At 37.8% G+C, this 26,060-nt stretch overlaps 1 pseudogene; it reads right to left on the reverse strand.

The window, feature by feature from the left end:
* Nucleotides 1-2,211: 2,211 nt before the first annotated feature.
* The window catches only part of LOC149188929 (uncharacterized), a 51,562-nt pseudogene continuing 27,713 nt past the window's right edge, over nt 2,212-26,060 (reverse strand).

The following is a 26,060-nucleotide window of genomic DNA, read 5'->3' on the forward strand; positions in this document are numbered from 1 at the left end:
TATGTGTGGAGGTTGATTTTCATTTTTGGTGAAGAAGCAATACAGCCATCAAATTGCATGGTGGCTGAAACGACATTGGATTGGATTACATGGTTTCAATTTGGGGAGTGATTCTTATCCTGGTGTTGTCTTCTCCTATTCCATTATTTATTTCAATAAAGTGTAGGGAAGACCTTGGATATTTCTTGGTCTCTCCATTCATTATGCACTGAGAATTTAAGTGGCATATTTTCTAGAAATTTTCCCCTTCTCATATGACCCTTGTTGTTGTCTTTAATAGTGGTTGAATGTGGTAGCTTCATCTCAGAAGAGAAAAAGGGGGTAAGGGGTATGGAATTGGGTATGTTCAAACATGGTATGTGTTATCTCAAAATCAGGCCCTGGAGGCTACTGGTCAGGTTGACTCTAAGTAACTATTTCAAACCTACTTTAGGCTGAGGCTTAGCCTCCTCAACCTGAGAGGGCTCTCTCTGGGTGTAATAATGATTTTGATTAAAACTAAGATGGCTAACTCTTGTAGAACAACTGTGACAAATATGAATGCTGGAAATACATCAAACAAGTATCCATTGGGCCTATGGAGTCAACAACACTTCAATACAACAAAGATCTTGACCTTACATGGAAGTCAGGGCATTCAGCATTTGAATATTCAGAATATACACTCATAAGGAACCACATAGTTTATAGATGCATACAGGAAATCAGAGCACATTCAGTGAATTCTGAGTGATTATACATCCATAATAAAATTCTTAGTGAGTAAACAAAACTAAGAAGAAGACAACATCACACATTCTGAATATGGAAAATCCTTCATGAATCCTGAGAAGTAAAATCAAAATTATATTACTGAAAGTGAGTCTTTACATAAGCCAAATACTATGCTCTGTTATAAAGTTTTCCAACCCTGATTACATTGCTGTTTCAGCTATATATAGAGTTCTTATTCTAACTGATCGAGATTCCTCCTCCAGCATGAGGGGAATTCGAAAACTACTTCTAATGACACCTATCAACCATTTAACTAATTAATAAATACAACAAAGTGTTGAATGGAGTTCTTTTTAGAGTTCTAGATACACTATGACTCTAACTCCATATTACATGCATGATGGCTTCTCCTCGTTCTTTGACACCTGGTCCTCTTTCAGTTTGGCTGAGCTGGATGTTTAATGCTCCATGTTGACCCTGAATGCTAAATCTTTTTAACTGCTCAGAAATATTGGGAGACTACCCTTGCTTCTCGGCTTCAGTTTTCCCCATTATATTCGAATGCACAGAAGCATGTCCTTTAGCCTTTAATTACCCAAAATGTGGAAAACTGCCACGTTCTTGATGCGTGGTAAGCTTTGTCCATGAACATGTGTGCAAGCCAGAGTTTCTTGCAAGCAACCCGTTTGATATATCTTGAACAGTGATAAAGGGGCTTTACACCAGAAATTTAAAATTGGATTTGACTCTTCAACCTTTTTAAGCACCCACCTGTCTTGACCTGATTGACTGTTGACAGCTCCAGATGATGTCTTGCATACCCTTTAGATATTTTCCTTTCAAAATTCCCGCTCATGATTCAAACTGCTTGAATTGCGCAAAAATCAACACCTACAACAGTTTCGTAGCGCGCTACGAAACTGCTGTGTAATTTCAAAAACACAGTCTTCCTTTCATAGCTAAATGATCGCCAGTGTTCATGGCTTAAGCACCTTACTCCCTTGATTGTTTTGAAAAGATTTGCTTGCAAATTTTCAAGAAACATATATTTCTCCTCATTGGTTGATTGATGGATGCATTGCCTGTTTACCCTTTATCAGTTGCAATAGCATTTCCAGAATGACCAGCTGAATCAGGTGCTCCACAAAAAAATAGCCCATTCCTCCATGTAACACTTTCTTCAATGACATTCTGACATCAATATCATTCTCTCCAGGTCTAATCACATCAAACTCAAATCCTAACTTCTTCCCTGCCTTTTAAAATTCACTTCACACAGTATGGGAACAACCTGTAAATGAGCATGATTAGCGATCCTTAGATTCAATTACTTTTCAAATACAATCATTGCATTTCCATGCTTCCTGAAAAAAAATCTTTTAAGAGTATGCGCAAGCCTCTGTAATTCACTATCTGCATCTGGAGGCAGGGAAAGAGTAGAAGGTAAATGTTCAAAGGAAACTATCAAAACATGTTCTTCAACTAATGGACTATTAACTGTACATCAAAAGACAATCCTATGGCCGAGAACTGAATTCCATAGGTGTCCACGAAGACTCAGCACGCATTAGATGCAGTTTTTCAACAAAAGGCTCCAGAATTTTTGCTTCTTCCACTGGGGCAAAGGCCATACAAATACTAAGCTCTTGGACGGCTTCTCCATAGCGTCTGCTATGGTATAAAAGCATGCCATGGTCTCTCCGCAATGCCCAGTTATGTGGTTGAAGAATGAGAAGTCTCTCGGATGACATAATGGACAATCTCAATTCTTGGGGGCGCAATGTTAAATCATTTGAGTTATCAAACTTGCTGGGATGGTCAGAAGTATGGTGCACTGGTCGAAGAGGAGAAGTTAGCAATAAGCCAAGATGGGCCCTTGATGCACGCTTCCAATAAAGCCTTTTTAGATTTGCCAAAGCAACTGCAATTATGTCTCTGTTTGATCCAAGCTCAATATCTGGAAGTGATCTGCTGTTCAAATCGAAAGCTTTTGATCCAGGATGTTTAACACAACCACCATTTACTTTAGCAAACCAGCTTTCTCCTTCAAATAGTTGAAAAAGCTACTCAGTGTATTCAGTTTTGGGCCATATCAAAAATTCTTCCCCAACATGAGCTCCTACAATAGTAACTCCAAGTCTTCGGCAAACTTCAATATATATTATGCTTAGCATTATTCCATTTCCAGATGCAGATTTTAGCACTTGATGCAAGTATGACTGCTTTGGATTGTTAAGAAGAGATGACCTAGTAAAGCCTCGTAAATCAAAAAGAACAAAATTCACCGCCTCCAAAACTTGCAACAAATGGCACCCAATATCTTTTGATACTAACTCTGCTTCCACTTGTTTTGCTATAATGTCAAGCTCAGACAACCGTGCTGTAATGCTTCTGCCAGCTAGCGGAAAGGCATCTAAGCTTGCCCATTCGTAGGTAACCTTTGACAGACCGGGACCTTTGACAGACTGGGAGCTTCTCGCCCCTCCTTTACAACTGCTCGAGCGTCCATATCTCGATTATAAGACATAAATGCTTCATCCTCAACAGAAATCAATAACATAGCCTTTGCAAGAGAAATCTCCCTATCTTTTAGACCAAAAGAAATCTCATCACAAAACTTTTTCCGTGCATTCTTAGTTTATTGAACTTCACATATCCACACCATGACGACTGACTTTGGCCTTTATATTCCCATGTAGAAGCAGAATGGGATGCAATGAAACATGAAACTTTTTCACCTGGAGCTCTGACCACAGAAAAATTGGATACAGAGGTACCCATCTTCATCTTTACCGGAGGCTTGAGAAAATCTTCCTTATTTGTATCTACAGGCGTACAATGGACTAGCTCTGGAACAGATGAAAAAGAAGATGACAAAATCATCACAAGCCAAGAAACTTTCAACTGCTTGAAATAATACTACTCTCCTTCAGAAGGGAATCCAAATTCTCTGAAACTTATCGCCAAATAAGAAACCCTTCGCTTATAAAAAGCATCGACTAAACTCGGTTTCAAATACCTTGGCTAGCACGCAGTAGAAATTGTCCCCTACATTCACATCATCTGAACTATGGCAAAACTTGCACTCTGCACCTCTTTCACATTTACCCTTACTGATAAAATCGAAGCATGCACCTTCTGAGAACGGATATTTGTTACATACAAACTGTTGAGGCTGATTGGCGAAAGTAGCCTGTTCTATTGGTTCATTTTCTTCCTTTCAGGCATGAGTCTCGAATTCTTAGTAGATATCCATCAACAGAAAAAGGCAGAAGGGCACCCCAGTCAACAATGGCTTCAACGCGCTCCGGGCCACCGCATTGAGGCCCTTTCCCAGGCGGTCCAATCCGGGTATTGTTAATATTAATAATGTTATGGCCTCTGCTGCTGCAGTGTACCCATGATGGCCACATTTAGACTGCAATTCTCTTGAACCATCATCACGGAGCTCCCTTTTGTATAACTGAATCTTTTGATTGATGCCAGCAAGCAACTTTCCATTAAATGCATTCAGATCGTAAACAGAACCCTTTGTCTCCTTCTCAGCAACAACTGCAACATGTGCCAGTAGCAAGACACCTAACGACCTAAAACACAGCGGATTCTGATAAGTATGACAGCTGGGTGACATTTGCTATGGATCAGCACAAAATCACCTAGACCGGGCTTCTGCGCTACGAAATCACATGAAACATGTTGCGCTGTGAAAACACCTTAAACTGACTTATGCGCTACGAAATCACTTAAGGAGCTTTGTAGCACATAATAACCTTTGAACAAAGCTGACACATGGAAATTGTGTGAATTATGAGACCAGTGGTGAATGAGGATGCATAGTGGACTCCTAAGACTCAGACTCTAAGGCAAACAAAAACTCAAAACTAGACTAGCATTGAATTTTTTTTTAACCATCAAACTAATGTGAGCGGTTTTGAAATTAGAATTCTTAAGTGATAACAGTGGCTCCACTTGGGATAGTGTGCTCCTGTAGTACACTAAGAACTCGAATGTCCAGTGCCTTATCCATTTATGACAAACAGAAACTTGCTTGACAAGCATCCCTTTCAAGCTTCTGGGCCTTCACCTCGGGCTTAAACTTGTGATCATTGTGAGAGAAAGAAATCTACCACTACTCGAAAAAAAAAAAAAAAAAATGCTCAGTCAACCTTGAGCTTATTTGCATTTTCCTACCTACCTACCCTATCAATTCAAACTTCTTTCAGCTCAATCAATGTAAAATTTCCAATGTAGCCAATCATTTGTCTTATCTGATATTTGAGTTTTTTGACTGCATCGGAGTTCAGAGCCATGATGATATTGTGATGACCACTGCCACTGAAATTGTCTCTGATCTTCATAGAAAAACTGAAACACTGGAGAGTAAAACTCTTCCATGTATTTAGCTATAGGATCCCAGAATACATGATCAGCTTGATGATTCTTGTAACTTTCTGGTTGTGCAAAATGATCTTCAACAACAGTGTACAGTTCCTCAATCGTGAAAGAGAAAGGAAGCAACACTCTCTCCTTGTGTTCTGCCATAGAAAGCTTCTGAAAATAATGATCACAAAATCACAAAATCATGCCCCTGATAGGCTGCTGATCAGGAAGACCTTATGTAACTCTTTCAAACCAACTTTTGGCTGAGGCTTAGCCTCCTCAACCTGAGAGGGCTCTCTCAAAGGTTAATGATTTTGATAAAGATTAGATGGCTAACTCTATGAAACAAGTGAAAAATATGAATGGTTGAACATGATCAGTAAACATCCATTGGGCTTATGGAGTCAACAACACCTCAATATAACAATGAACTCAACCTTACATGGAAGTCAGGGCATTCAGCATTTAAACATTCAGAACATAAACTCATATGGGACCACACAGTTCATAAATGTATACAGGAAGTCAGAGCACATTCAGTGAATTCTGAGTGATTATACATCCATACCACTGTAAGAATTAAGAAAATGACAACATCACATATTCTGAACATAAAAAATCCTTCATGAATCCTGAGAAGTAAAGTCAAGCATGCATTACTAAAGATGAGTCTTCCATAGGCCAAATACAAGCTTTTCCATAAAATTTCCAACCCTGATTACATTAGATCTTCTTCTATATATAGAGCTCTTTACATAACTGAGATTCATCCTCCAGCATGAGGGAAATTCGAATTCATCCTACTATGACACCTATTGATACATAAAACTAATTATTAAATGCAAATGACACCTAACTAGCAGTCCTAGAGACCTAATACAACTAGGAGTGTAACTCCTTATCATGATTCAACAACATTATCTAATCATTTAAAGCATTATTTGACAACTTGCAACCTCAAGCAGTCGAATTTGATGAAGCCTCCCACGTGGTCACCCAACTGCTGATGACAAACCCTAGAAATTAGGGAACATGTTTCCCTGTTTTTAGGTTTAGATCCTTGAAAATTGGCACGTGGGACAGAGCCTTTATCTCTTCATCCATGACACATTTTATGAAACTAAAGGAGGTTTTTGTAGTCCATGTTATCCAGAACAAAAACCTCTCCTGTTTTTTTAAAACATTTCTCCAGCTGTCTAGAAACTGTCCTTGAAAAACACGTGGCAAACAGGAAAAATCCGTTTTCTGAAAGTAGGGTCTCAATGAAAGCTTAGTATCTCCCAACTGAAAACACTTATGAAGAAATTGAGATAGGTTATTGTATTAGGAGAGTTGATGAAGATAAACCTCCTTCAGAATTCCAAAATACCCTTTCATGTGACCAGAAACTGATTTTGAAAAAACAGGTGTAAAACAGAGAAATATGCCTGTGGAAAACTTGCACCTACAGCAGTTTCGTAGCGCAAGTTTGATCATAAATTCCTCCCACCTCAGAATGGATTTGAAGAAAATGAAAGAGGTTTTTGTATTTTGGTATGTTAGGAATAAAAGCCTCTTTCAGTTTTCAAAATTAAGTTTTCAGCTGCTCAGAACCCCTTCTGGAAATTTACTAGTAAACGCAGAAAGCAGAGTTTTTTCTGCTGAAACAGGCTGCTACAGGGGTTTCGTAGCGCGCTACGAAAACTCCTAGTTCAGTGATTTCGTAGCTACTTTCAAAATTTCTCCAAAATGATGTGAGATATGACTTATAAACACCTGGTAAGACTTCTAAAACATGGAATGAGGTTGTCAAACATTATTTGGAAAAGAGATATGATCTTAAAAGACTTCTAACCTTATGACCTAACCCTTAAAGCATGAAATGACCTAGAGACCCTTTAACACCATGACTTGACCATGACTGATACAAGAATTGAGAAACCATGTAAGTTGTCCAAATTTTTTTAAGGAAGTTTTACAGTGATAACAGTATGAATGTGTATGGAGTAAATAGGAGCGATGTATTTCAGTCTTGGTGGCATAATTGTATGATGAGTGGGCTTGACATGTTGATTGATAATGGCCCTAACTTGTTGGATATGGAATAATGGGGTATTAGTGATTGAATAGGGGACTCTCCTCTATTTCCACACAGATAATTTTGTTGGATTCTAGTGGAATTTAATGACATGTAGAGAAGGGAGGGAAAAGACACTCAATTTATGCAGGAGGAAATTATGAAATTATAGATGAGGTATAATCAGGTTGCCTCAACTCTGGAATCCACCATGGAAATATTAATTGACCAACTATATCACATGCAAAGGATGGAGGATGAAATGGAAAATCTGAGGAGGCGGATTGAAGAACTACAACGAGAGACAACATAGGGTAGACAAGGATCCTTTCTCCTCGAAAACTTTGTGAGTGAAGTTAATTTTGGGGTTCATCATCTCAATGTAACAGTCAATACTAAACATGGGGAGGCTCCAATGACCAGTGACAATCTTTAACTAATATACTTTTATGTAATTTAACTATAGTTTGTATTTAGGTGTGTTTTGTAAAGTTTACACATATAATCTTTGTAGTATAGTAGTGCCCAACATAAAGTTTGGTGTGATTCCTAGCTTGAGGAGCAAGAAAATTTTATAATAAATGGCCAATCCTACTATATATGTATTGATGTTGTATTGTTCATCCTCGTGTACAAATATATAATATTAAAAAAAATGTTGGCATTAAAAATTAAAAAATATTATTGTTATTCTACAATGTGACCTCTTCCTTCATTCTCAATTATTCATCCAAGACTTTGCATCTTTATGCCAACCCAACTTTAGCTGCAAGTGGTTTCCACTAAAGTTTGAAGCCATCTCGGGAAGTGTCTTTTCTTCCATATTATTGATCTTGTTCTTGTACTTTAGGTTCCTAGTCATAGGCATGTTCTCAATCGGGGAAAGACTCACTTTTATGAAGGATATAGGATAGAGCATATTGTTTTTAAGTTTGAGACTATGTGATAAAACACTTTTGAATTTGATTATCTTTTTCTGCGAGTTTTTAAAGATGTTACAACATCAATTTTGACAACCATATATGTAATACCCCACCCCAAATTCACCCGCTTTTACAATATCACCAGGATAAAAATGAGATGAGAGCTACTATGCATGACCCAACATCCAAGTTCCAGTTATGGAAGTGGGGTCCATGTCCTGAAAGTTTACTGCAACCTCCCAAGGATATTTGATCACCCAAATGTCAGGCAACATCCACAGATGACCTTTCCCTAAGATTGAACTTTATTTTTTCCAAGCTTTACAGCCCAACCACATGCATGCCAAGCGGTCCATGCGGCCAGAAGACTCCAACCATAAGCACAATTCGTACTCTGTGTGGCTACAAGAAAAATTCCTTAGTTTTGTTCCTGTGGTTGCGAATTCAGCGTCTGAATTTCAGGGCTAGCCTATAGGCCACTACCCAAAACTGCCCAGAACTTTCCAAAATCAAGTATAAGATAATCACAAGTCTACATAATCTATACTTAGGCTCAGATCTTGCCCAAACATGTCAAACACATGATAAACATTTAGACAAACATATGGTAAACATGGTAGCTATAGGTCATGAATGCATATCTATTCATTGTCTCATTAATTTCATTAGAGAATCATTAAGAAGGCTCACTACTCTCTCAAGCCATCTACAACAACACTTGTTAGCTCATACATTCATATAACCATTCAATAACTTATCGAATCATGAACAAGATCCATAACAAGAGCACATCATTTAACCATGCTTATAACCAACATTTAACCATAATGAAGCCATGACAAACTAGTCATAAAATCAACACAATAACCAATACATATGCTCATTGATCTCAATAAGAAATAACACATAATAACATATGCATAAAGCCAACCAAGTCAAGGACTTCCACGTACCACTTGACCATAGATTGGGCTGAACCAAATCTCTCTTTCAGCCAATCACCCCCATGCCATATTCCAAGCATGAATGTGGGATCACATGGGATAAACCAAAATAGAATGAACTAGGGCTTCTAGAGGCTAAACGACCTCAACCCTTAACCACAATTATTTCACCTAAATCAGTCCAAAAATCACCAAAACCAAAAAACCTTAGATGCCTCAGACTTTCTTCACCATACCCATAGGAATTTCCTTGTCTCCACCCACCTGTCAAGAATTCCAGGAGAAAACCATCACCACCCTCAACCCTTAGGAATTTTCCTAATACCACCTCTACCAAGATCCAAAATCTATCGGCAATCCAAATCTTAACCAAAACCAGGAACCCACTACATCATGGTTATCCAAGAAATGGCAAAGAAAGGTTGTACATCACTGTCAATCCAGTCAAGTCCCATGCCAATGAAAACAAACATAAACAATAAACCAATGCATAGACCATGCATCAAATGCCAATATGCTAAATCACCAATGCACGTTGTTACCTGAAAATCCACAACTATTTTATGCCCTTGCTTGCTGCTGCTCAAACTTCTCTTGCACTCCCTTCCTTATTCTTTGCTTACTTGCTTGAGTCCTCCTTGTTTCCAAGTGCTTGTTCTGTCCCTCTTTCATGTCCCTTCTCTAAGTGAATGCTAGAATGTCCAAGAGTGTGTGTGAATGTTAGATTTTTCCTTTTCTTTTCTTTTTCCTTTGCATGCATAGTATTGTCCCTTCATCTTCTTTTTCTCCTATTTTCCTTTAATTCTTGTATTAAATCTTCATTTATTTCCTTTTGCCTTTTCCAATGTCAATTCCAGTTTCTATAGCCAATGGTAAACCATAAATTATTCTCAATGTAGTTTTTTTTCCCTCCATTCATCTTGGAATATGTGTCCCATGACCTTGGTCTTATTTTACTTACATAGAAACTTCACTCGGGGTTGTTACAATATACATTACATTTTTCAATTTGATGTGGTTGGAGTTGTTTATTGATAAAGGAAGATCCACTGATGTGAGATTTATTGTCAACGTTTTGGAGCCACCAACTGGGTTCATTGTCAAGACATGAGGAAAGATGAAGAGTAGAGGAGGAATATATAGTAGATAAGCATGATCAAGAAACCCTAAGGCTACCTAGAGACAGATTTTTTTATACAGAAATATTGAAATATAGTTATAATGATTAAGTAATATAATTAATTAAAATTGATTTGGTTAATGTATGTTGAAATTAATATTAAAAGTTTATTGAATTAACGAAATGACAGGAAAATGTTTATCTAAATAATATCAAAGTATTTATAAATTAAGTCCCCTATAATAAGAACATATATTATTGAATAGTATAATGTATGTGTGTGTGCATGCACAAATATACGTGAAGTAATAAATATATTTACATAAAAATATATTATTTATTCAAGATTATATGTGTGTGCGGATTATTAAAAGAGCTTAAATGAGAAAATGACCTTGGCAAAAGTACCAAGGGTTCAAGAAAAAGAGGAAAGAAAGCGGGGCAACCAAGAGGAAAAGGTTTAGTAAAGGAGAAGGGTAAGGAGGGGAGATGAGTTTAGGAAGAGAGAAGGGGGGGGAGGGAAAGAGAGGTTAGAAGAGGGGAATGGGAGAAAGAGGGAAAGAGTAGGGGGGAATTATTATAAATTGATAAGGTAGTAAGAGGAGGAGACGAGGGCAAGGTTAGAAAAATATAAGAGGGAAAAAGAGGGGCAGGGGAGAAATGGGAGGTAGAATAGTGCTAACATGCATTGTTTATTGTTTATAACATTCATTTTTCATTTTTTAAAATACTTTAAAAAGGAGACCAAGCAAAAGGAATGACATATCGGAGGCCAAAGGTTATATATATCGCAAACATAATTCTATCGGAATCAAAATATAAAGGGAAACGAAGGAAAAATCGAATTTACAATAGAAAACAAGTGTTAAACACTAACACTGGACCCGAAATGTTATATGCTACATTCTAAAGATCGTTGGGTCCGCAATATGGATGGTTGGCTCCACAGTGCCGATTGCGATTGTCGATTGGGTTCCAGACCCGAAAACTTATATGGCGTATTTTATAAGAGCGATGGGTCCGTAAAGTGTGAAATGCTTATGTTATATGCATTGACCCCGCCGATCACGATATGCGATAAGGGTCGGACCCGAACACATATATATCATATTTTAAAGTCTGGCAGGTCGGCCTGTTATGCATATATATATATATATATATATGGAAGCGTCGATTGCCAATTGCGATAAAGGGCATTGTGCAGATTATTTTAAAAGCAGAAAATCATGGTTATGGCATATCTTTGTTATAAATGGCATATATGCATAAGTCCTGTGTTTCCATGGTTATGCAACTTAAAGCTGTGTAAAGATAAGGGCCGATTGCCAATTGCGATGAAACTCTGGATCCGATGGAGGTATAAAATCAGGTTAATTTATTTTTAGTTTCGTATATCTGTTTTGTGTTGATTTCGCTGTGTAAACAGGAAGATCAATGTTAAAGCCATGTTTAAAGAAGAGGGCAGTTGGTCAAATTTCTTGTCATTCTCGCCAATTGGAATGCACCCAATACATTTGTAAGCCAGGTTATGCGCAAGTTAAACACAATTTGTATGATTAAGGCAGATTAATTACTATTGAGACATAGTCAGAGAGGTAGCAGATTAGCAGAGTCAAAGGGCAGCAGTTATTGGCATTGTTTAGTTGCTCTTGTTTTATGTTCTTTGAGGTGTCATTAAAACTCTGTAAAAGTTTTGTAAGAGTATTTTCTCATATAGTTAGAGAAACAGTTAAATATTTTGGACGGTTGTAGAGATCAACAACTATTTTGCAATGTATAAAAAGGGGAAATTTTACTAAGATGGGGTGGGAATTTTGGAGAAACAAGCCACTGTATTTCTGATAACATCACTGATTAATAAAAAAACTAGAAGTTTCCAGGAGTTGTTGCATATAATTTTTAAGTTTCACTATCATGTGTCATGCAATGTTTTCTTCTTTTTAAGTGTAGTAATGAAGTTGTAGGGTTAAATCCCTTAAAGAGCTCTCCTATACTTAAAGTCTTCATTTCCTTTCTAAGTTATAGACAGTAGTTTTTCTGAGAGATCAGCATATTGTCTATGATTTATTCCTCATGATCATAATTCCTCTAAGTTACAGATAATAGTTCCTGTGAGAGATCAGCATATTGTCTTTAACTTCCCTTTCAAACTTTCCTCATTCATCATTTATATTTAGTAGCAAATGGAATTCTGAGAATTTCTAATCATACATGTATTAAGAGTCTAAGGCCAAGTTTTCCAAGTCCTTCATTTGGTAATCTAATAAATAATAAGTGATAGTAAATAATATTTATTAATGTCTTAAGCATAATTTCCCTACAACCAGGAAATTAGTTTCTTAAGGAACAACATTAATTGGCACCGTTGCCGGGGAGAGAAGAGAAGAAGGTTTTTCCCTGGGTTTCAATATTTTCCTCTGGTTTTTCAGTGAGGAGGAAATATTTGGCTATTTTGAATCAAAATAATAACTCTGGCTTCAAGAAGGTCCCATACAAGATCAGACACTTCACAAAAGAAGGCTCAAGCTTTTCCAGATCTTGAAAGGTTGTTTTCAAGGAGGGCTAGGAAGTCTAGAACCTCAAATAGACCAATTCATGTATTGTCTGCATCAGGCAACAACTTATCTGAACATTCATCTAATTTAGAGTCATCATTTTCATCATCTGCATTTCAGGAACCTAGCTGTCAAGACCAATCTTTTGAGTCTATTACTTTTCATTTACCTGTTGTAATTATTCAACCTCAACCAATAACCACATTACCTCCTTTGCATAGTCCATTTGCATTTCAATCAAGTTCCACATCTGTAGGTAATCAAGGTTCGGTAAACATGGCAGCTCCTGCGTTCCTAGTCAATAGGTATGCACCTCTTCAACTACCACAACCTTACAATCAAATGCCAGAGGATTACCTCAAAATTCTTCCTCGTTTTTCAGGAGAAGATACACAAACAACAAAGAATCATGTAGCAGTATTTTGTAATTTTTCCGAAAGCCTAAATGTTGAACATTTAGATGTAAGACATTTTGTTCAGTCCCTGGATGGAGAAGCAAGGAAATGGTTCAAAGGTCTTCCCAATAATTCTATTCCTTCTTGGGAAGAGATGGAACGTGTGTTTATTCTGAGATGGGGAGAAAAAAGAGACCATGGATATTCATTAACAGAATTTAATGCCATAAAGAAGAAGTCTGATGAAACCATGGCTGAATTTGTCAGAAGATTCAACAAATTGTACAATAGTCTACCAGCAGAGATAAAGCCTCCTCCTGCTGGTGCAAAAATCACTTTTGCAGGGGCTTTTGAATCAAATTTTGGATTTACATTAAGGGAAAGGAGAGCTCCAACCCTTGATCAAATCCAAACAGATGCTTTAGAGATAGAAGCGAATCTGGTGGCTGCAGGAAAAGCACCAGAAACACAGCTTTCCCAAGACAAGGGAAAAGCAAAGATGGAATCCTCCCAAAGTCAATCATTGGAGGATATGTGTAATATAATTAAAACCATGTCAGATAAGTTAAATAGATTAGAGTTAGAGAATAATAACTCACAGAGACAAACGCAATATAATAATAATTTTAATCCCCAATTCAGAAGACAACCTTGCAAATCTTGCAAAGGGAAAGAAAAGATCAGATTCAAATTCAAGCACCATTGTACATAGAAGCAAATCCTGGTGAAGAGTAATATGAAGATAAAATTTCCACATTATATGAAGTTGATGAAGATGAACTCGGCATTGAGGGAGAAGAATATGTGTATGATGAGGCAGATGCTATTCATGATGGAAATGAAATTGATGAATATTGGAAACAATTCTCTAATTTTATGCAAGTTGAACTACACAAGAAATATGACCTGAGATCTAGGAAAAGATCCAGAAATTAGGAGCAGAAAGTTTCAACTTCCTCATCTAAGGTGACTCCGCAAGAATCCCAATATGCAAAACAAGTAGATAAAAGAAAACAGCAGAAAAATACGAATAGCAAAGCACAGATACTTCGAGGTGAGTCTTCTCAAAATCAAGTTGAAAAAATTCATTTGGAGAAGCTTGTTTCAATTCCTCAAACAATTCCAGTCATAAAGAAAGGTGAAGAGGAGAATGAAAAGATTTCTAAACAGAGTCACTTTTTTAGTGTTACCAAGGAGTTGGAAAAGGTAAGAATACAAGTTCCCCTTACAGAATTGGCAAGAACACCTACTTATCAAAAGGAAATTGTTGAGTTCATTAATTTAAAAGAAAGTGAGAGTGATATTGTAAATCTGTAGGAAGACAAACTAGTAGTGGTTTTTGGCCCGCATGTAGAGGAAGTAGATTCTTCAATACCTCCTTTTTACGTTTCCCTATTTGTTCATGATTTCCTTATACATAACTGCACATTTGATTCAGGAGCTTCACACAATCTTATTCCTCTGTCAGTGATGAAGCAATTAAATCTGCAAGTGACCAAACCTTACAGAGATTTATATTCTTTTGATTCAAACAAGGTCAAGTGTTTGGGGGTTATTAAAGATTTGGCAGTGTCACTAGCCCAAATTCCATCTAGAAGTTTGGTCATGGATGTTGTAGTAGCAGATATTCCTACTAGATTTGGAATGCTTCTGTCTAGGTCCTGGGGGGCTAAATTGGGAGGTGTTTTGAAGTTGGATTTTACATATGCTGTTATACCAGTTTTTGGTGGGGAGGAGAGGAGATTGTACAGAGAAACTAGGTTTGTAAAAACTATTACGAAGAATGGAGCAAGAAACTCACCTATGTATAGTCAGGAGAAGGATGATTTTTCTTGTTTCACGCTGCATGATAATGCAAAGCTAGTTGAAGACAATCAAAAGCAGCTTGCTTCAGCCAATGTAATTACAAAGCTGCAAATGGAAGAAGTGTGGAAATGTTTCTTTGACAGAGCTTATTCAAAAGAAGGAACAGGTGCTGGTTTTCTTCTAATTGCACCTGGAGGTAATATGTTTCTTTTTTCTTTCAAATTAGAGTTCGAGGCAACTAACAACATGGTAGAATATGAGTCTTTGATTATTGAACTACAAACAGCCAAACATATGGGAGTCAAATCAATTTATGCTTATGGAGATTCGGAGCTAATTATTAAGCAGATAAAAGATCACTACCAAACAAAGAATCCTAGACTTCGAGCATACAGAAATGAGGTATGGGATTTGATCGAAAAATTCTTTGAAGCTTTTAACATTCAGTTCATTCCAAGGGATGAAAATAGATTGGCAGATTCATTGGTTGTAGCTGCTAGCACTTTCAAGCCTCCTATTAATCCAAGATTAAGATATGAGGTAGAAATGAGACACAGACCTTATGTTCTCGATAATGTTAAAAACTGGAAAGTTTTTGAAGATGACTAGCATATTAAGGAGTTTTTAGCTATGGTTGAAGAGTTCCAGGGTACAAAAATTGATCAGGACGAAGAATAGACGGCAGAAAATGTAGGAGCCAGTGGTTTTAAGGATTCAATAGCAAATCAGAAGATCTTTCAATTAAAAGAAAATTTTCTACCAAAGGGACTTGTTCCTCTTGAAAGGCTTTTCAATTCAAATGATGTGGTTGTGGACTCAAGGAAAATCTCATAGGATGAACATATTCAAGATCACAACATTGGCACTCAGGAGAATCCCAGGTTAGTCAAATTATATGCTGGAGTTCCACCTAATTTTCAAGAGAGGTATCTTAAACTTTTCAAGAATTATGTTGATGTCTTTGCATGGTCTTATGAAGATCTCAAAACTTATGATGTAAATATTATTCAACATAAAATTCCTTTGAAGGAGGGGGTTAAGCCCTACAAACAGAAGCTTAGGCAGATAAATCCTCTGCTTCTACCATCAATTGAGAAGGAGGTCAAGAAGTTGCTTGATGCTAAAATCATAGTCCCACTCAAATATTTTGATTGGGTGGCTAATATGGTACCTGTAAGAAAGAAAAATGGAGAAATAAGGTTGTGTGTTGACTTCAGAAATCTAAATAGAGCTTCTTTGAAAGATAATTATCCTTTGCCTAAAATGGACCATGTGCTGCAAAAGGTAACAGGATCTTTTAGAATGTCAATGCTAGATGGATTTTCTGGTTATAACCAGGTGGTTGTGGACAAGGAGGATCAGAAGAAGGCAGCATTCACAACTCCTTGGGGAACATTTATGTATGCCAGAATGCCTTTCAGATTGATGAATGCAGGAGCTACATTTCAAAGGGCTATGGACATTGCTTTTGTTGGAGATAAGTTTGTAGTAATATATTTGGATGATATTACTGTTTTTTCTAAGTCTGATGAAGAACATTTAGATCATTTGAAAAGAACTTTTGATAAATGTAGAAGATTTGGACTTTCTTTAAATCCCAAGAAATCAATTTTTGCTCTGGAGGAAGGAAAATTGTTGGGACACATTGTTTCCAGAGAAGGAGTGAAGATAGATCCAGCCAGAGTACAAGTTGTGCAGAAAATACCATTGCCCAAAAGTAAAAAAGATATTCAAAAGTTTCTGGGAAAGATAAACTTCCTGAGAATATTTGTATCTAATTACGCAAAAATCTTGAAAGAAATCACTAATATGCTGAAGAAGGAGAATGAGGTACGCTGGACTAAGGAAGCTAAAGAATCATTTTCCAGAATTAAAGAGGCATTGTAGGCAGCTCCAGTCTTAATCAGCCCTAATTATCAAAATCCTTTCCAAGTTTTTTCATTTTCCTCATCAAGTTCGATAGCAATTATCCTACTACAGAAGAATGATGAAGGGAGAGAGCAGCCAGTTGCATTCTTCAGTAAGATTCTTAGAGATTTTGAGCTAAAATATAATATTCTTGAGAAGCAGGTGTATGCCTTGGTAAAAGCCTTGAAAGCTTTTAGAACTTATGTGTTGTAGTCCAAAATCGTTTCTTATGTGCCTAATGCTGCAGTGAAAGATATATTATTACAGGGAGATGTAGAAGGCAGGAGACGAAAGTGGATTGCCAAGATCCAAGAATATGATTTGGATGTAAAACCCAAAAAGTTGGTAAAAGGACAAGGGCTGGCGAAAATTTTAACAGAATCAAACTTTCAGGCATTGGGAATTAATTTGTTGGCACCTGTAGATGAAAAAGCGGCTGAAGAAAATGAAGGAGAGCAAGGCCCGGGAAGGAAAATCAGGTATAAATTTTTGTGTTCAGAATAAATTTATAATCCATTATTTGTTCTTTCTTTCTTGTCCTCAATCCGTAGACAAAACAAAGTATAGGGCACTAAAGATCAAGGTGCATCCATATGCGATTGTAGAAGGCAGATTGTACTGGAAGGATCCTGCTGGAATTCTATTACTATGCTTAACAGAAGATGAATTTACAGAAACAATCAAAGATTATCATGAGGGGTTTTGTGGGGGGCATTACAGTTGGAAATTAACTGCACACAAGATCCTTCAGGCTGCAATGGCCTACTTTATTTGGTGATACCTATAAGTTTGTTAGAATTTGTCAAAAATGTCAGCTTTTTGCTGAGAAAAAGAGATTAGCTCCTTTACCTTTAATTCCAGTTTTCATAGAGGAACCATTTAGACAATGGGGATTGGACTTTGTTGGAGAAATCAATCCACCTTCAAGAAGACAACACAGATGGGTTCTCACAGCAACAGATTACTTTACCAAATGGGTAGAGGCAATTCCTACTAAGAGAGCAAATGATCAGATAGTGATGAAATTCCTAGAAGAAAATATTTTTAGAAAATTTGGATGTCCCGTTAAAATTATAACAGACAACGCTCAAGTCTTCAACTCCGATAAGTTCATTTATTTTTGTCAAAAATATAATGTTATTTTGTCTCATTCGACAGCTTGCCATCCTCAGGGAAATGGATTAGCTGAATCTACTAAGAAGACTTTGATGAAGATTCTATAGAAAACCATTGAAGAAAATCAAAGAGATTGGGACTCTAAGTTGAAGTTTGCTTTGTGGGCCGCAAGAGTAACTGCAAGAAGATCTACAGGGAAATCACCTTTTGAATTAGTATACGACACTCAAGCTTTATTTCCAAGTCAACTCATGAAGCCAGTGATTGCGATGATTCAGGAGGCAAAGGAAGAGCCAAATGCTTTAGTGAGAAGAATGAACAAAGCGGTGGAGCTTAGCGAAAACAGAGACAAGGTAAGGGACAATTTGATTACATATCAGTCCAAGATGAAAACTATTTTTGACAGAAAAGCCAGGGAAATTGATTTCAAAGTTGCAGACTTAGTATTGAGATGGGATACCAGAAGAGAGGATAAAGGTAAGCATGGGAAGTTTGATCCTCTCTGGTATGGCCCTTTTAGAATCTCTGAAGTGAGATCCAATAATACCTTCATCCTTGAAAATCTTGATGGTGAGACTCTACAGATGCCTGTTAATGGGCAATATTTAAAACACTACTTCCAGTTCTAAAGAACAAGCATCATTTCATTATAAATACGGAGTGAAGTCATTGTACAAATGCCATAGTATTTCAGTTTATGCAAAGCAATATATGACTCCATGCCCGAGGTGAAGGCACTAATATACGGTTCTTAGTGCTTCTGTGGCAAAAGCACTATCCCCAGGTGGAGCCAGATGTTGTAACATGCATTGTTTATTGTTTATAACATTCATTTTTCATTTTTGAAAATACTTTAAAAAGGAGACCAAGCAAAAGGAATGATATATCGGAGGCCAAAGGTTATATGGGCACACATGCATATATATATATATATATATATATATATATATAATTCTATCGGAATCAAAATATAAAGGGAAACGAAGGAAAAATCGGATTTACAACAGAAAACAAGTGTTAAACACTAACACTGGACCCGAAATGTTATATGCTACATTCTAAATATCGTCGGGTCTGCAATATGGATGGTTGGCTCCGCAGCACCGATTGCGATTGCCGATTGGGTTCTGGACCCGAAAACTTATATGGCGTATTTTATAAGAGCGGCGGGTCGTAAAGTGTGAAACGCTTATGTTATATGCATTGACCCCGCCGATCACGATATGTGATAAGGGTCGGACCCGAACACATATATATCATATTTTAAAGTCCGGCGGGTCCGCCTGTTATGCATATATATATGGAAGCGTTGATTGCCGATTGCGATAAAGGGTATTGTGCAGATTATTTTAAAAGCGGAAAATCATGATTATGGCATATCTTTGTTATAAAGGGCATATATGCATAAGTCTCGTGTTGCCATGGTTATGCGACTTAAAGCTGCGTAAAGATAAGGGTCGATTGCCAATTGCGATGAAACTCCAGATCCGATGGAGTTATAAAATCGGGTTAATGTATTTTTAGTTTCGTTTATCTGTTTTGTGTTGATTTTGCTGTGTAAACAAGAAAATCAGCGTTAAAGCCATATTTAAAGAAGAGGGCGGTTGGTCAAATTTCTTGCCGTTCTGGCCAATTGGAATGCGCCCAATACATGTGTAAGCCAGGTTATGCGCAAGTTAAACACAATTTGTATGATTAAGGTAGATTAATTACTATTGAGACACAGTCAGAGCGGTAGCAGATTAGCAGAGTCAAAGGGCAGTAGTTATTGTCATTGTTCAGTTGTTCTTGTTTTATGTTCTTTGAGGTGTCATTAAACCTCTGTAAAAGTTTTGTAAGAGTTTTTTCTCATATAGTTAGAGAAATAGTTAAATAATTTGGATAGTTGCAAAGATCAACAACTGTTTTGCAATGTATAAAAAGGGGAAATTTTACTAAGATGGGGTGGGAATTTTGGAGAACCAAGCCACTGTATTTCTGATAACATCATTGATTAATAAAACAACTAGAAGTTTCCAGGAGTTGTTACATATAATTTGTAAGTTTCACTATCATGTGTCATGCAATGTTTTCTTCTTTTTAAGTGTAGTAATGAAGTTGCAGGGTTAAATCCCTTAAAGAGCGCTCCTATACTTAAAGTCCTCATTTCCTTTCTAAGTTATAGACAGTAGTTTCTGTGAGAGATCAGCATATTTTTTATGATTTATTCCTCATGATCATAATTCCTATAAGTTACAGATAATAGCTCCTGTGAGAGATCAACATATTTTCTTTAACTTCCCTTTCACACTTTCCTCATTCATCATTTATATTTAGCAGCAAATGACATTCTGAGATTTCTAATCATACATGTATTAAGAGTCTAAGGCCAAGTTTTCCAAGTCCTTCATTTGGTAATCTAATAAACAATAAGTGACAGTAAATAATCTTTATTAATGTCTTCAGCATAATTTCCCTATAGCCAGGAAATTAGTTTCTTAAGGAACAACACTATCCTTAATGAACTTTCATATTTTTTGTGATAGTGGTGAGAGGTATGAAAGGTGTAATGATCTCTTTTTGTTTCAACGCCTTAACAATCTTATCAATGGTTCCTTTGAGGTAAAGAACGTATGTTGTCTTCCTAGAGTCTTACATATTAGTGTTATCGTTGTCTTGTCTATTCATAGCTTTTTGAAGATAAATGAATATATATTTTTTGTTATAAACAATATTCATAAATACTTCAATCAAGTGGTTTCTCTAATTCTCCTTGTGATCTTCTCAAAGATTTTGAAGGTTTTAGTAGTTAGGGTTTTGATGACGTCAATATGTTGTGCAGGAAAATGGTGAGAGTCAGCAGGAAGGTAATTTTCGATGTGGGTCTTCTTCTAGTAGAATTCATGGTCTAAATGTCCATGTAGAAATTCTCTACAAATCCAACTCTGATAAATCTAGCTCTGATACCATGTAGAAAATCTGAATGTAGGTTAACCCGATAATGCAATATAGATCAAAGCAGAATATTATAACCTACTTCTACTATCAATTTGTGGAATCTTAAAGATCGAGCTGAACAATAAAACTAGAAGAAGAAAAATCACTGCACAATACACATGAAAATACTTCGGGGAAAGCCTCAGCTAAAAACCCCACTATCTGTATTATCATACAAAGTGGAAATACATATGAATTATACAAAGTTGTAGCTCTCACAACTAGCCAGCTCTCAGTAAAATCCTCACAGATGCTCACAGGAAATCTTGGCTTCTCTCAAGCCTTCCTCTCTGCCCTCCAAGCTCCTATTTCCTAGCGTTGTTCCTCTGGGATGATTCTCCCTCAACCAAGTGGATGATCACTCTCACACATTGTCAAAACTACGCAATCCTCAAGGAATGATGCCTTGACTGCATGCATGAGTTTTCTTTATAAGAAAACACATGCAACTGATAGTACATTGTCCTTATCTTTAATCTCAACTGGGACTTTCTCATAATAGACATGCATGAGTTTATGATGAGGGAATCTTCAGTTAACTGGAGTACACTAATTGAGTGCATGCATGCATCAACTGACTGTTAACTCTCTATTAATTCCTCAAACAATTTGGAACTAATTTAACTGGACTTAACTCAATAAACTAATTAACTAATTACAACTCAAATATAACTCAACCTTATCTCCTTAATTTAAGGGATAACTCTTGCATGACTTCAGAAAGACTTCTAACTTGACTTTCTCCAACTAATTAATTTAGAATAATTAATTAACTATTTCCAAGTAGCTATTAAGACTAAATTCGATTTTAATTCACAATTAATTCAAGGAAAAATTAAATTGGAATATTCTTGTTGCCACATTTCAACACTCCCTCTCAATAAGAAAGGGATTATCTGCCACCCCGATCCTATCTCTATGGAACTCAAATTTACACTTTGACAATGCCTTTGTCAAAATGTCAGCATCTTGCTCCTCTGTCAAAATATATTGCAGCAACATGATCCTCCTCGCTACACAGTCTCTGAGATGATGATACTGGATGTCGATGTGCTTGGACCTATCGTGAAATACTGGATTCTTAGAGAGTTTGATACAACTCTGATTATCACAATAGGTCACAGTTGGATCCATCCTCTGATCACACAAACCAAATAGGATTTTCCGCATCTAGATGGCCTCACATACTGCCTGACTTGCAGCTATGTATTCTGCCTCTGCCGAGCTGAGTGCAACCGACCTATGTTTCATGTTGTACTAAGAATTGTCGCTAACCCAAGGTTGAAAATCCCTCCTGACGTGCTCTTCTGATCTGATGGACTCCCTGCCCAATCTACATCAGTGAAGCCCTGTAGCTTCACTCCCTCTATCCGTCTGTACCATAATCCATACTGAGATGTGCCTCTGAGGTATATCAATACATGCTTTGATGCCTTCCAAAACATCTTGGTAGGTTGAACCATCGCTTGACTCAGTTGCTTCATAGCATAGCCCAAATCTAGTCATGGGTTCATTAAGTACATCAGTGAACCCAGAAGCTTCTTGTACACAGTAGCCTCTACTACTTCTCCTCAAGTAGCATCCTCCTTCCTCCTGTTACCTGCTAGAGGAGTCTACATGGGCTTGCATTTATCCATGTGGAATCTCCTGAGTATCTCGTTGGCATACTTGCCCTGAGACATAATCAACTCCCCATCCTTCTGCCACACTTCCATGCCAAGGAAGTAATGCATGAGACCCATGTCTTTCATCTCAAATTCTCTTGTCAGGTCCTCCTTGCAAGACATGATCAACTGATCATCACCAGTCAATATGAGATCATCAACATAAAGTACAATGATCAACATAAAGTACAATGATCAACATGATGTGGTACAAGTTCACATCCGCTTCACTCTTTGTGAAACCCAACCTGGTGAAGTAGTTGTCTATCCTGGTGTACCAAGCACAAGGTGCTTGCTTCAGCCCGTACAATGCTCTCTTGAGTTGGCACACATGCAACTCACGATCGAAGGTCTCAAAACCTTTTGGCTGCTTTATGTACACCTCTTCCTCAATCTGGCCATTGAGGAATGCAGTATTCACATCCATCTGATGGATCTTCCAACCCATATATGCTGATAGTGCCAACATAGATCTGATAGATGAGTACCTTGCGACAAGAGCAAAAGTCTCATCATAGTCAATCCCCTCGACCTATGAAAAGCCATGGGCAACAAATCTTGCCTTATAATTCTCCACACTACCATCAACAGCTTGCTTTACCTTGTAAAGCCAACAAGAACTCATAACTGACTTGTTCTCCAGTCTCGGAACCACGTCCCAAACACTGTTACGAACTATGGAGTCATACTCCTCCACCATAGCATCAACCCAAATCGGCTGCTGCACTGCTTCCTCAAAGGAAGATGGCTTGGTCTCAACACATTCCCCAGCAAGGGCCATGTATCTAGTGTATCTCTCAGATGACCTCCTTTGTCTGTGCTGAGAATATGGTTCTCCCAAATTCTCTCTCACATCCTTCAGCAATCTATCAGCTTCTCTTGTGCACTTCCATCCATCTCTGGAAGACTCTGCTTGAGTGGATGTCTCCACTCCTAGAACCTCTGCATGTGGCTGCTCCACATCAGTCTGAGGCTCCTCCTCCTTAGGAACCAACAGTTCCTCCATAGCTTGTAGTTGGAGCTCCCTCTCAAGGGAAACTCGCATGGCCTTCTGCTCATCAAACTTGAGATCTCTGCGAACCACTATCCTCCGACTCGTAGGCAAGTACAACTAATAGTGGTGAGGTGTATCAATGTACCCCAAAAATATCCCCAACTCTATTGTCGGCTCAAGATTCTTTCGTGCATCCTTTGTCACATGGCAATATGTCGATGAGCCAAAGATCCTGAAGTGACCCACATCTGGTCTCTTACCGGAGAAAGCTTCCTCTGGTGTCTCCATCCCAAGTATGCGATGTGGGCTTCTATTATGCAAATAGACCATTGTGTTATAAGCCTCAACCCACAAGTGGAGTGGTAGGCCTTGGTCATGCAGCATTTCCCGTGCTTGCCCTAAAATAGTTATGTTCTTCCTCTCGGCCACCCATTTTGCTGTGGGTTATGAGGTGTCGCCAACTCTCGTTTAAATTCTTTTGATGCACAAAAGTCCTTAAACTTTTGAGAGACATATTCTCCACTGCTGTCACTTCTCAAGGCCTTGATCTTCTTCCCTGACTCTTTCTCGACCAAAGCTTTGAACTCACAAAACCTTGTGAAAGTTTGGTCCTTCTTCTGCATGAATTAAATCCAGCATTTATGAGAATAGTCATCAATGAAAATCACAAAATACCTTAGCTTCGTTGTGGATGCCGTTGAGAATGGTCCACACACATCAGTATGAACTCGCTCTAAGATAGCCTCTGCTCGACTGACTCGATCATGAAAGGAAGACTTGGTGTACTTTCCCAAGGTACAACCTTTGCATGTGTCAAATTTCTCAAGTTTACCTTTGGGAAGTCTTGTAGATATCTGTTGCATTGTCTTCAAAGCCCCATGATGCAAATGGCCCAACTGCATGTGCCACAACTCGCCAATGTCTTGGATTTGCACCAATTCTTCTTTCGTACTCAATGCTACACAATCATTTACCTCTAGTTTATATAGATCATTCACCCGAATCCCTATCCTCTTGGTCTGACCCGTGGCTATGTGTCTTAGGAACACCTTTCCTTTACTAAAGAAAACATTGTAGCCTTTGTCCTCCAACATTGCGACTGATACCAAGTTCTTCTTCAGTTCAGGCACATACTTCACATCTATCAAGGTGATAGGAGCTCCATGCTCCCTCTAAAAAGCAACCATGCCCACTCCTGAGACATCATACCTTCCGTCGTCACCCATCTCTATGCGCATATTAAGGTCTTTCTCCTCCAAGATACTGAATAAACTTTTATCTCCGATCATGTGGAATGAGGCTCCACTGTCAAGATACCAAACACAACACATCATCGATGACACCGTGCATGCAATGAGGGTAAAGTCCATTTCGAACTGAGAGGCTAATGCCTCACCTTCCAATCCTTCCAAGGATCCCTTCTTGGACTTCTTCGATGGGAAATTAGTTGCATAATGTCCCATCTTGTGACAATTAAAGCATCTCACTTTAGACATATCACCCTTCTTCCCTCCATGACAAGAATTCAATTTGGAATGGGAAGCCTTCCCCTTCCCCTTCCTTGCCTTACTTGCTAAGGCCAAATTTTCTTCATTATCATCCTTGGATGAAGAACCATCTCGTGTGCTCCTACTGATCTCCTCCTACATAAGATCTGACCACAGTCGTTCCCAATCCATCAATTTCTCCCTTCCATTCACAAAGTCCTGGTAGTTATTCCAACTCTTTGGAAGGCCAAGGAGAGCGAGGCTCACCATATCATCATCGATAGTAGTTATTCCCACACTGCCAAGCTCATCTCTGCAGGTGGTGAGCTTGTTCAAATATGTGGAAATAGTATCGCCCTTCTCCATCTTGATTCTTCGAAGCTTATCCTTGAGCGCCAATTTCCTCTGGTCGCTACTGTTTTGGTAAAGGTCCTTCATTGTATTCCACATTGAAAATGGAGTATCCTTCCCATGGAGACTCAAGACAATATGGTCTCGAACTCCCTCAAGGATGATCTATCTCGCCTTCGCCACACACTTCTTCCACTCAGCCAACTGTTGTGCATTAGTTGAAGCTGGCTTTGGGATTTCTTGATCAATGAATTCCTTCAAGCCATTGTCTTCTAATATAGCCTCCATTCTATCTTAACATGCTATGTAATTCGAGCTACCTTCCAATGCATACTCGAGTCTCAAGCCATAGAACGCCATTGGCCAACCTTGAAGTATGATATGAATTCGATTTGTACCTTCAACCCCAAACTTTAAACTTTGAATTATATTCTCAGTATACTGTTCACAGATTTGATACCATGTATAAATTATCTACAAATCCAACTCTGATAAATCTAGCTCTAATACTATGTAGAAAATATGAATGTAGTTTAACCTGATAATGCAATATAGATCAAAGCATAATACTATAACCTGCTTTACTATAAATTTGTGGAAGCTTAAATATCAAGCTGAACAATATAACCAGAAGAAGAAGAATCAATGCACAATACACATGAAAATACTTC

This window comes from Pinus tabuliformis, chromosome 3_1 (genome assembly GCF_031772625.1).
Source record: "Pinus tabuliformis cultivar Carrire ecotype Pingquan chromosome 3_1, CPIR1, whole genome shotgun sequence".
Taxonomy (NCBI): Eukaryota; Viridiplantae; Streptophyta; class Pinopsida; order Pinales; family Pinaceae; genus Pinus; species Pinus tabuliformis.